Here is a 12,855-nt window from a genome sequence, read left to right on the forward strand (position 1 = left end):
TTTTAAGCTGTTGAAGGTGTTGACGAATCTTCTGGAAATAGATGCGGGTATTTCTTCTTCATCTGATCTTCACGCTCCCAGGTGAACTCGGGTCCTCTACGAGCATTCCATCGAACCTTAACAATTGGTATCTTGTTTTGCTTAAGTCTTTTAACCTCACGATCCATTATTTCGACGGGTTCTTCGATGAATTGAAGTTTTTCGTTGATTTGGATTTCATCTAACGGAATAGTGAGATCTTCTTTAGCAAAACATTTCTTCAAATTCGAGACGTGGAAAGTGTTATGTACAACCGCGAGTTGTTGAGGTAACTCAAGTCGGTAAGCTACTGGTCCGACACGATCAATAATCTTGAATGGTCCAATATACCTTGGATTTAATTTCCCTCGTTTACCAAATCGAACAACGCCTTTCCAAGGTGAAACTTTAAGCATGACCATCTCTCCAATTTCAAATTCTATATCTTTTCTTTTAATGTCAGCGTAGCTCTTTTGTCGACTTTGGGCGATTTTCAACCGTTGTTGAATTTGGATGATCTTCTCGGTAGTTTCTTGTATAATCTCCGGACCCGTAATCTGTCTATCCCCCACTTCACTCCAACAAATCGGAGACCTGCACTTTCTACCATAAAGTGCTTCAAACGGCACCATCTCAATGCTTGAATGGTAGCTGTTGTTGTAGGAAAATTCTGCTAACGGTAGATGTCGATCCCAACTGTTTCCGAAATCAATAACACATGCTCGTAGCATGTCTTCAAACGTTTGTATCGTCCTTTCGCTCTGCCCATCAGTTTGTGGATGATAGGCAGTACTCATGTCTAGACGAGTTCCTAATGCTTGCTGTAATGTCTGCCAGAATCTTGAAATAAATCTGCCATCCCTATCAGAGATAATAGAGATTGGTATTCCATGTCTGGAGACGACTTCCTTCAAATACAGTCGTGCTAACTTCTCCATCTTGTCATCTTCTCTTATTGGTAGGAAGTGTGCGGATTTGGTGAGACGATCAACTATTACCCAAATAGTATCAAAACCACTTGCAGTCCTTGGCAATTTAGTGATGAAATCCATGGTAATGTTTTCCCATTTCCATTCCGGGATTTCGGGTTGTTGAAGTAGACCTGATGGTTTCTGATGCTCAGCTTTGACCTTAGAACACGTCAAACATTCTCCTACGTATTTAGCAACATCGGCTTTCATACCCGGCCACCAAAAATGTTTCTTGAGATCCTTGTACATCTTCCCCGTTCCAGGATGTATTGAGTATCTGGTTTTATGAGCTTCTCTAAGTACCATTTCTCTCATATCTCCAAATTTTGGTACCCAAATCCTTTCAGCCCTATACCGGGTTCCGTCTTCCCGAATATTAAGATGCTTCTCCGATCCTTTGGGTATTTCATCCTTTAAATTTCCCTCTTTTAAAACTCCTTGTTGCGCCTCCTTTATTTGAGTAGTAAGGTTATTATGAATCATTATATTCATAGATTTTACTCGAATGGGTTCTCTGTCCTTCCTGCTCAAGGCATCGGCTACCACATTTGCCTTCCCCGGGTGGTAACGAATCTCAAAGTCGTAATCATTCAACAATTCAATCCACCTACGCTGCCTCATATTCAGTTGTTTCTGATTAAATATGTGTTGAAGACTTTTGTGGTCGGTATATATAATACTTTTGACCCCATATAAGTAGTGCCTCCAAGTCTTTAATACAAAAACAACCGCGCCTAATTCCAAATCATGCGTCGTATAATTTTGTTCGTGAATCTTCAATTGTCTAGACGCATAAGCAATCACCTTCGTTCGTTGCATTAATACACAACCGAGACCTTGCTTTGATGCGTCACAATAAATCACAAAATCATCATTCCCTTCAGGCAATGACAATATAGGTGCCGTAGTTAGCTTTTTCTTCAATAACTGAAACGCTTTCTCTTGTTCATCATTCCATTCAAATTTCTTCCCTTTATGCGTTAATGCAGTCAAGGGTTTTGCTATTCTGGAAAAGTCTTGGATGAACCTTCTGTAGTAACCAGCTAGTCCTAAAAACTGGCGTATGTGTTTCGGAGTTTTCGGGGTTTCCCACTTTTCAACAGTTTCTATCTTTGCCGGATCCACCTTAATACCTTCTTTGTTCACTATGTGACCGAGGAATTGAACTTCTTCCAACCAAAATGCACACTTTGAAAACTTAGCGTACAATTCTTCCTTCCTCAATACTTCTAACACCTTTCTCAAATGTTCACCGTGTTCTTGGTCATTCTTTGAGTAAATAAGTATGTCATCAATGAAAACAATGACAAACTTGTCAAGGTATGGTCCACACACTCGGTTCATAAGGTCCATGAACACAGCTGGTGCATTAGTTAAACCAAACGGCATGACCATAAACTCGTAATGACCGTAACGTGTTCTGAAAGCAGTCTTTGGAATATCATCTTCTTTCACCCGCATTTGATGATACCCGGAACGTAAGTCAATCTTTGAATAAACAGACGAGCCTTGTAGTTGATCAAATAAGTCGTCGATTCTCGGTAGTGGGTAGCGGTTCTTGATGGTAAGTTTGTTCAACTCTCGGTAGTCGATACACAACCTGAATGTACCATCTTTCTTCTTGACAAACAAAACAGGAGCTCCCCACGGTGATGTGCTTGGTCGAATGAAACCACGCTCTAAAAGTTCTTGTAATTGGCTTTGCAGTTCTTTCATCTCGCTGGGTGCGAGTCTGTAAGGAGCACGAGCTATTGGTGCAGCTCCTGGTACAAGATCTATTTGAAATTCAACGGATCGATGTGGGGGTAATCCCGGTAATTCTTTCGGAAATACATCAGGAAATTCTTTTGCGACGGGAACATCATTGATGCTCTTTTCTTCAGTTTGTACTTTCTCGACGTGTGCTAGAACAGCATAGCAACCTTTTCTTATTAGTTTTTGTGCCTTCAAATTACTAATAAGATGTAGCTTCGTGTTGCCCTTTTCTCCGTACACCATTAAGGGTTTTCCTTTTTCTCGTATAATGCGAATTGCATTTTTGTAACAAACGATCTCCGCTTTCACTTCTTTCAACCAGTCCATACCGATTATCACATCAAAACTCCCTAACTCTACTGGTATCAAATCAATCTTAAATGTTTCGCTAACCAGTTTAAGTTCTCGATTTCGACATATATTATCTGCTGAAATTAATTTACCATTTGCTAATTCGAGTAAAAATTTACTATCCAAAGGCGTCAATGGACAACTTAATTTAGCACAAAAATCTCTACTCATATAGCTTCTATCCGCACCCGAATCAAATAAAACGTAAGCAGATTTATTGTCAATAAGAAACGTACCCGTAACAAGCTCCGGGTCTTCCTGTGCCTCTGCCGCATTAATATTGAAAACTCTTCCACGACCTTGTCCATTCGTGTTCTCCTGGTTCGGGCAATTTCTAATAATTTAGCCCGGTTTTCCACATTTATAACAAACTACATTGTCATAACTTGCTCCGACACTACTTGCTCCGCCATTACTCGTTCCGACACCATTTGTTCCTTTTGTTCTATTAACCCCTGGTCCGTAGACCTCACACTTCGCCGCGCTATGACCATTTCTTTTACACTTGTTGCAAAATTTGGTGCAGAACCCCGAGTGATTCTTTTCACACCTTTGGCATAGCTGCTTCTGATTGTTGTTGTTGTTGCGGTTATTATTGTTGTTGGGATGATTGTTGTAGTTGCTGTTGTTGTTGTTGTTGTTGTTGTTGTTGGGCCGTTTGTTGTAGTTGCGATTGATGTTGCGATTATTGGGATAATTGTTGCGATTATTGTTGTAATTGCTGTTGTTGTTGTATTGGTGATTCTTATCACCGTTTTCCTCCCACTTCCTTTTGACTTGCTTCACATTGGCCTCTTCAGCAGTCTTTTCTTTAATTCTTTCTTCAATCTGGTTCACGAGTTTGTGAGCCATTCTACATGCCTGTTGTATGGAGGCGGGCTCGTGTGAACTTATATCTTCTTGGATTCTTTCCGGTAATCCTTTCACAAACGCGTCGATCTTCTCTTCCTCATCTTCGAATGCTCCCGGACACAATAGGCACAATTCTGTGAATCGTCTTTCGTACGTGGTAATATCAAATCCTTGGGTTCGTAACCCTCTAAGTTCTGTCTTGAGCTTATTGACCTCGGTTCTGGGACGGTACTTCTCGTTCATCAAGTGCTTGAATGCTGACCACGGTAGTGCGTAAGCATCGTCTTGTCCCACTTGCTCTAGATAGGTATTCCTCCATGTTAACGCAGATCCTGTGAAGGTATGCGTAGCGTACTTTACTTTGTCCTCTTCAGTACACTTACTTATGGCAAACACCGATTCGACCTTCTCGGTCCACCGTTTCAATCCGATCGGTCCTTCGGTTCCATCAAATTCCAAAGGTTTGCAGGCAGTGAATTCTTTGTAGGTGCATCCTACACGATTTCCTGTACTGCTAGATCCAAGGTTATTGTTGGTATGTAGCGCAGCCTGTACTGCGGCTATGTTTGAAGCTAGAAAAGTACGGAATTCCTCTTCATTCATATTCACGGTGTGTCGAGTAGTCGGTGCCATTTCCTTCAAAATAGTTAAATGGAACAAGTTAATCATACAGAATATTAAGAGTAGTTAATAGTATTTCGTAGCATAATATGAACTCATTTATAAAAGCTTTTTCTTCATATTAGCGTTTTATAAGTTTAAATTCGGGTAGTACCTACCCGTTAAGTTCATACTTAGTAGCTAATATACAATTCAACTACTACAATTCTATATGAAAAACTGATTATAATAATATTTCGCGTTCAAACTTTTATACAATATTTTACAAACTTACAATACCGCTTATTTTACATAAAGCATGAAATATAGCACACAATAACTTTGATACAAGATAGTTGTGAAGATAATTCTAGCTAGTACACAAGTCGTTCAGCAAAGGCAATAAAGACACGTAATTCATACTTCCAGAAACAAGTCATGCATTCTGGTTTTACTAGGACTACTTCCCATCCTTGGTCTTGTGCAACATAACCGTTATGGCCGTTGATAAGACAGCGTGTTGTAACGTCGTCAAAGGGACGAGGGTTACGTAATGTCCAACAGTCCCGTAATAATCTAAAAACCTCATTTCTTACCCCAATTACCGACTCCGTCACTTGTGGAAACGTTTTGTTTAATAGTTGTAGCCCGATGTTCTTGTTCTCACTTTGGTGAGAAGCGAACATTACTAATCCGTAAGCATAACATGCTTCTTTATGTTGCATGTTAGCCGCTTTTTCTAAATCACGAAGTCCAATATTCGGATATATTGAGTCAAAATAATTTCTTAACCCGTTGCGTAAAATAGCATTAGGGTTCCCCGCAATATATGCGTCAAAGTAAACACATCGTAACTTATGGGTTTCCCAATGTGATATCCCCCATCTTTCAAACGAAAGTCTCTTATAAACCAAGACATTCTTGGAACGTTCTTCGAATGTCTTACAAACTGATCTCGCCTTAAGTAGTTGTGCCGAAGAATTCTGACCGACTCTAGACAAGATTTCATCAATCATGTCTCCGGGTAGGTCTCTTAAAATATTGGGTTGTCTATCCATTTTGTGTTTTTAAACTGTAAAATAGACAAGAGTTAGATTCATAAAAAAATACTTATTAATACAAGCAATTTTTACATATATCATAAAGCATAAGAACACTATATTACATATATTACACCACACGAATACAACTATCTTATTCCGACTCGCTCGTTTCTTCTTCTTCGGTTTTGGTTCGTTTTGCCAAGTTTCTAGGGATATATGATGTTCCCCTAATACGAGCCGTCGTTGTCCACATTGGTTTAGAAAAACCTGGTGGTTTAGAGGTTCCCGGGTCATTGTTACAACTTAAGGACTTCGGGGGTTGACGATACATATAAAGTTCATCGGGGTTGGAATTAGATTTCTCTATTTTTATGCCCTTTCCCTTATTATTTTCTTTTGCCTTTTTAAATTCAGTTGGGGTAATTTCTATAACATCATCGGAATTCTCGTCGGAATCCGATTCATCGGAGAATTGGTAATCCTCCCAATATTTTGCTTCCTTGGCGGAAACACCATTGACCATAATTAACCTTGGTCGGTTGGTTGAGGATTTTCTTTTACTTAACCGTTTTATTATTTCCCCCACCGGTTCTATTTCTTCTTCCGGTTCCGATTCTTCTTCCGGTTCCGATTCTTCTTCCGGTTCCGACTCTTCTTCCGGTTCCTCTTCGGGAACTTGTGAATCAGTTCACGAATCATTCCAATTTACATTTGACTCTTCATTATTATTAGGTGAGTCAATGGGACTTGTTCTAGAGGTAGACATCTATCACATAATATCAAACGCGTTAAGAGATTAATATATCACATAATATTCACATGTTAAAAATATATAGTTTCCAACAAAATTTGTTAAGCAATCATTTTTCAAGTAAACACGGTCGAAGTCCAGACTCACTAATGCATCCTAACAAACTCGATAAGACACACTAATGCAAATTTTCTGGTTCTCTAAGACCAACGCTCGGATACCAACTGAAATGTCCCGTTCTTATTGATTAAAAACGTTCCATATTAATTGATTTCGTTGCGAGGTTTTGACCTCTATATGAGACGTTTTTCAAAGACTGCATTCATTTTTAAAACAAACCATAACCTTTATTTCATAGATAAAGGTTTTAAAAAGCTTTACGTAGATTATCAAATAATGATAATCTAAAATATCCTGTTTACACACGACCATTACATAATGGTTTACAATACAAATATGTTACAACAAAATAAGTTTCTTGAATGCAGTTTTTACATAATATCATACAAGTATGGACTCCAAATCTCGTCCTTATTTAAGTATGCGACAGCGGAAGCTCTTAATAATCACCTGAGAATAAACATGCTTAAAACGTCAACAAAAATGTTGGTGAGTTATAGGTTTAACCTATATATATCAAATCATAATAATAGACCACAAGATTTCATATTCCAATACACATCCCATACATAGAGATAAAAATCATTCATATGGTGAACACCTGGTAACCGACATTAACAAGATGCATATATAAGAATATCCCCATCATTCCGGGACACCCTTCGGATATGATATAAATTTCGAAGTACTAAAGCATCCGGTACTTTGGATGGGGTTTGTTAGGCCCAATAGATCTATCTTTAGGATTCGCGTCAATTAGGGTGTCTGTTCCCTAATTCTTAGATTACCAGACTTAATAAAAAGGGGCATATTCGATTTCGATAATTCAACCATAGAGTGTAGTTTCACGTACTTGTGTCTATTTTGTAAATCATTTATAAAACCTGCATGTATTCTCATCCCAAAAAATATTAGATTTTAAAAGTGGGACTATAACTCACTTTCACAGATTTTTACTTCGTCGGGAAGTAAGACTTGGCCACTGGTTGATTCACGAACCTATAACAATATATACATATATATCAAAGTATGTTCAAAATATATTTACAACACTTTTAATATATTTTGATGTTTTAAGTTTATTAAGTCAGCTGTCCTTGTTAGTAACCTACAACTAGTTGTCCACAGTTAGATGTACAGAAATAAATCGATAAATATTATCTTGAATCAATCCACGACCCAGTGTATACGTATCTCAGTATTGATCACAACTCAAACTATATATATTTTGGAATCAACCTCAACCCTGTATAGCTAACTCCAACATTCACATATAGAGTGTCTATGGTTGTTCCGAAATATATATAGATGTGTCGACATGATAGGTCGAAACATTGTATACGTGTCTATGGTATCTCAAGATTACATAATATACAATACAAGTTGATTAAGTTATGGTTGGAATAGATTTGTTACCAATTTTCACGTAGCTAAAATGAGAAAAATTATCCAATCTTGTTTTACCCATAACTTCTTCATTTTAAATCCGTTTTGAGTGAATCAAATTGTTATGGTTTCATATTGAACTCAATTTTATGAATCTAAACAGAAAAAGTATAGGTTTATAGTCAGAAAAATAAGTTACAAGTCGTTTTTGTAAAGGTAGTCATTTCAGTCGAAAGAACGACGTCTAGATGACCATTTTAGAAAACATACTTCCACTTTGAGTTTAACCATAATTTTTGGATATAGTTTCATGTTCATAATAAAAATCATTTTCTCAGAATAACAACTTTTAAATCAAAGTTTATCATAGTTTTTAATTAACTAACCCAAAACAGCCCGCGGTGTTACTACGACGGCGTAAATCCGATTTTACGGTGTTTTTCGTGTTTCCAGGTTTTAAATCATTAAGTTAGCATATCATATAGATATAGAACATGTGTTTAGTTGATTTTAAAAGTCAAGTTAGAAGGATTAACTTTTGTTTGCGAACAAGTTTAGAATTAACTAAACTATGTTCTAGTGATTACAAGTTTAAACCTTCGAATAAGATAGCTTTATATGTATGAATCGAATGATGTTATGAACATCATTACTACCTTAAGTTCCTTGGATAAACCTACTGGAAAAGAGAAAAATGGATCTAGCTTCAACGGATCCTTGGATGGCTCGAAGTTCTTGAAGCAGAATCATGACACGAAAACAAGTTCAAGTAAGATCATCACTTGAAATAAGATTGTTATAGTTATAGAAATTGAACCAAAGTTTGAATATGATTATTACCTTGTATTAGAATTATAACCTACTGTAAGAAACAAAGATTTCTTGAGGTTGGATGATCACCTTACAAGATTGGAAGTGAGCTAGCAAACTTGAAAGTATTCTTGATTTTATGTAACTAGAACTTGTAAAATATATGAAGAACACTTAGAACTTGAAGATAGAACTTGAGAGAGATCAATTAGATGAAGAAAATTGAAGAATGAAAGTGTTTGTAGGTGTTTTTGGTCGTTGGTGTATGGATTAGATATAAAGGATATGTAATTTTGTTTTCATGTAAATAAGTCATGAATGATTACTCATATTTTTGTAATTTTATGAGATATTTCATGCTAGTTGCCAAATGATGGTTCCCACATGTGTTAGGTGACTCACATGGGCTGCTAAGAGCTGATCATTGAAGTGTATATACCAATAGTACATACATCTAAAAGCTGTGTATTGTACGAGTACGAATACGGGTGCATACGAGTAGAATTGTTGATGAAACTGAATGAGGATGTAATTGTAAGCATTTTTGTTAAGTAGAAGTATTTTGATAAGTGTATTGATGTCTTTCAAAAGTGTATAAATACATATTAAAAAACTACATGTATATACATTTTAACTGAGTCGTTAAGTCATCGTTAGTCGTTACATGTAAATGTTGTTTTGAAACCTTTAGGTTAACGATCTTGTTGAATGTTGTTAACCCATTGTTTATTATAACAAATGAGATGTTAAATTATTATATTATCATGATATTATGATATATAATATATCTTAGTATGATGTATATACAGTTAAATGTCGTTACAACGATAATCGTTACATATATGTCTCGTTTCGAAATCATTAAGTTAGTAGTCTTATTTTTACATATGTATTTCATTGTTAATACACTTAATAATATATTTACTTATCATTTAACATAATTAACCAAGTGTATCAATATCTTAATATGATTCATATGTACCTAGTAAGACGTTGTTATAACGATAATCGTTATATATATCGTTTTCGAGTTTCTTAAATTAATAGTCTCATTTTTATGTATATAACTCATTGTTAAAATACCTAATGAGATACATACTTATAATAAAAACATGTTAACTATATATATAACCATATATACGTCATCGTATAGTTTTTACAAGTTTTAACGTTCGTGAATCACCGGTCAACTTGGGTGGTCAATTGTCTATATGAAACATATTTCAATTAATCAAGTCTTAACAAGTTTGATTGCTTAACATGTTGGAAACATTTAATCATGTAAATATCAATCTCAATTAATATATATAAACATGGAAAAGTTCGGGTCACTACACCTAGTAGGAATAAGCTCATTTTTTTCATTTGTGATGACAGTCATGCCACCCTTCTTAGGTACGCATTGAACTGGGCTTACCCATGGACTATCAGAGATTGGATAAATTAAACATGCATCTAGCAGTTTAATAATTTCTTTCTTAACAACATCTTGCATATTAGGATTTAGTCTTCGTTGGCGTTGCACATAGGTTTTATGGCCTTTTTCCATAAGGATTTTATGTGTGCAATACGAAGGACTTATTCCTTTAATGTCATGAATCTTCCATGCAATAGCTGGTTTATGAGCTTTTAGCACATAAATGAGTTGAGATTTTTCATTTTCCGTAAGAGAAGACGATATTATCACAGGTAATTCAGATTTACCATGTAAATAAGCATATTCCAAATGGTTTGGAAGTGGCTTTAACTCTAATGTCGGTGGTTCTTCTATTGATGATTTATATCGATATCTGTCTTCTTCTTTTAACATTTGAATTTCTTCTGTTGTTGGTTCATATCCATTAGTCATGAGTGTAGCTAACATTTCAGCTTCATCAATTGGTTCAGTTCTTTCTCTTAAAGAACATTCTCCTGTTCTTTGTAATTCTGGAAATTCTTCTAACAATTCTGCATGTGAATCTATAGTTTGAATATAATAACATGTATCATCTGCAGATTGCGATTGTTGCATGGCTCTATCCACAGAAAAGGTAACACTCTCGTCCTCTATACTTAGGGTCAATTTCTTACCAAACACTTCTATTATTGCTTTAGCCGTGTTTAAGAATGGTCTTCCTAATATAAGAGGAACTCGAGAATCTTCTTCCATGTCCAGAATAACAAAATCTACTGGAAATACTAAAGTACCAACTTTAACTAGCATGTTCTCCATTATCCCTCTAGGATATTTTACTGATTGATCGGCTAGTTGTATGCTTATTCGTGTTGGTTTCAATTCTCCAACGTCTAGTTTAGCGTATAATGAATATGGCATTAAATTTATACTAGCACCTAAGTCTGCCAATGCTTCTATTGAACTAAGACTACCCAGAAAACATGGAATTGTAAAACTTCCTGGATCTGAGAGTTTTTCTGGTAGTTTATTCAACAACACTGCAGAACAATTAGCATTCATAGTAACAGCCGAGAGTTCTTCCATTTTATTTCTATTTGTGATTAGATCTATCAGGAATTTAGCATATCTTGGCATTCCTAAAATCACATCAATGAAAGAAAGATTTACATTTATTTGTTTAAACATATCCAAGAATTTGGATTGCTCGGCTTCAAGTTTTTCTTTTCTCATTTTACTTTGGTAAGGAAGTGGTGGTTGGTATGGTTTAACATAAGGTTTAGCCTTAACTGTGTTATCTTCATTAACCTTTTCAACTACTGATTCTGTTTCCTTCTCTTACTCAGGCTGTGGTGCCTGTGTAGTGGGAATAGAGTCATCAGAAATTACAGGCATTTCTGGTGGTTTAAATGTAATACCACTTCTCGTAGTAATGGCTTTAGCTGTTTCATTCCGGGGATTAGCATTTGTATCACTAGGTAGACTTTCCGGTTTTCTTTCACCTATTAATCTTGCTAGGTTACTCACTTCTTGTTCCAGATTTTGAATAGAAGCTTGTTGATTTCTAAATGCTTGAGCATTTTGTTCATTGGTTTGTTTCTGAGATGTGAAAATTTGCGTTTGAGATTCAACTAGCTTCGACATCATGTCTTCTAAATTTGGCTTTTTATCATCGGTTTGTGGTGGTTTATTTGGAAAAATAGGTCTTTGCTGGTTGTAAGTATTATTAGATACTTGTTGATTGCTAGGACCTTGTTGGTTGTTGTATGGAACATTTCGGTTATAATTCTGATTTTGATTGTAGTTTGGTCTTGTCGGTTGATAATTATTCTGATAATTATTTCCAGGCCTTTGGTTCATGTATGAAACATTCTCTCTTTGTTCCATTGTTTGTTCAATACTGAGACAATCTTTTGTCAAATGTGGTCCTCCACACTGCTCACAACTAATTCGTATAGAGTGAATATCCTTAGTCATCTTTTCCATTCATCTCTCGAAAGAATCTATCTTTGCGAACATGGAATCAAAGTCATGGCTAGAATCGACTCTAGCCGCTTTAGATGATCTTACGATATCTTTTTCTTGATGCCACTCATGTGAGTGGGAAGCAGTGTTATCAATAATTTTGTAAGCTTCAGTTACGGTTTTCTTCATAATGGAACCACGAGCTGCTATATCGATGTCTTTTCGTGTAGTGATGTCGCATCCTTGGTAGAATATTTGTACTATTTGATAAGTGTCTAAACCATGTTGCGGACATCCTCTTAACAACTTTTCAAATCTTGTCCATGCCTCATATAGAGTTTCATTTGGCTTTTGTGTGAACGTAACAATTTCTCCTTGAAGTCTTACGGCTTTAGATGCCAGAAAGAATTGTTTAAGAAAATTTTCAACTAAGACATCCCATGTATCAATCGCCCCTTCTGGTAACGATTCTAACCAATCTTTGGCTTCTCCCTTTAAAGTCCAGGGAAATAACATGAGATATATCTGTTCATCCTCCACTTCTCGGATTTTAAATAGAGTACAAATCCTATTAAAGGTACGAAGATGTTCGTTTGGATCTTCCTTCGGCGCACCACTAAATTGGCATTGATTAGTTACCATGTGTACGATTTGTCCTCTGATTTCATAATCTGGCGCATTAATGTCTGGTTAAGTAATTACATGACCTTGGCCAGTGCGTTTAGCTCTCATTCGGTCTTCCATACTTAGAGGTTTTAGATTCTCCATGATTGAATTTGTTGAATCTGAATCACTAGAGGATTCAGATTTAATGGTTTCTTCCTCGACAATTTCTGGATG

The 12,855-nt window shown here is 36.1% G+C and overlaps 1 non-coding gene across 1 annotated transcript; it reads left to right on the forward strand.

Annotated features, from left to right (window-relative positions):
* The first annotated feature begins 12,292 nt into the window (after nucleotides 1–12,292).
* Nucleotides 12,293–12,399, forward strand: LOC139845993 (small nucleolar RNA R71). The gene has a single exon (XR_011758742.1). It is a non-coding gene; the product is annotated as a small nucleolar RNA R71 (small nucleolar RNA).
* The last annotated feature ends 456 nt before the right edge of the window (nucleotides 12,400–12,855 follow it).

Source organism: Rutidosis leptorrhynchoides, chromosome 4 (genome assembly GCF_046630445.1).
Source record: "Rutidosis leptorrhynchoides isolate AG116_Rl617_1_P2 chromosome 4, CSIRO_AGI_Rlap_v1, whole genome shotgun sequence".
Lineage (NCBI taxonomy): Eukaryota > Viridiplantae > Streptophyta > Magnoliopsida > Asterales > Asteraceae > Rutidosis > Rutidosis leptorrhynchoides.